The sequence below is a fragment of the Manacus vitellinus genome, unplaced genomic scaffold (genome assembly GCF_001715985.3).
Source record: "Manacus vitellinus isolate BGI_N305 unplaced genomic scaffold, ASM171598v3 scaffold_25_pilon, whole genome shotgun sequence".
In the NCBI taxonomy this organism is placed as follows: Eukaryota; Metazoa; Chordata; class Aves; order Passeriformes; family Pipridae; genus Manacus; species Manacus vitellinus.
In genome coordinates this window covers 10,294,622-10,294,931 of record NW_021939882.1, presented here as the reverse complement: position 1 = coordinate 10,294,931, position 310 = coordinate 10,294,622, and positions in this window count along the sequence as shown.

Here is a 310-nt window from a genome sequence, read left to right as displayed (position 1 = left end):
CCCCCCCACTCCTCTTCCTTCCCCTGCTTTTTAACGCCCCGACGGAGACGCGGGTGAGGGGAGCAGGGGGAGTGGGGGGTCGTCCGAGCCCCCGAGTGCGCGTCATGGATGTGTTTCCGTGAAGAGAAGCAGAGCAGACCCCCCCCCGCCCCGTCCTCCCTCGCTGCGGTCCTTGCGGGAGAGGCAGCGAGAGGATGCGCTGTCAGAGCACCGCGCTGGAAGGGAAAGGCGGATGAGAAGTGACAGGCATCGGCTAAACATGGGTCAACACAGCCCAGGCACGCTCCGGCTGAGCACAACATTTCCCAGA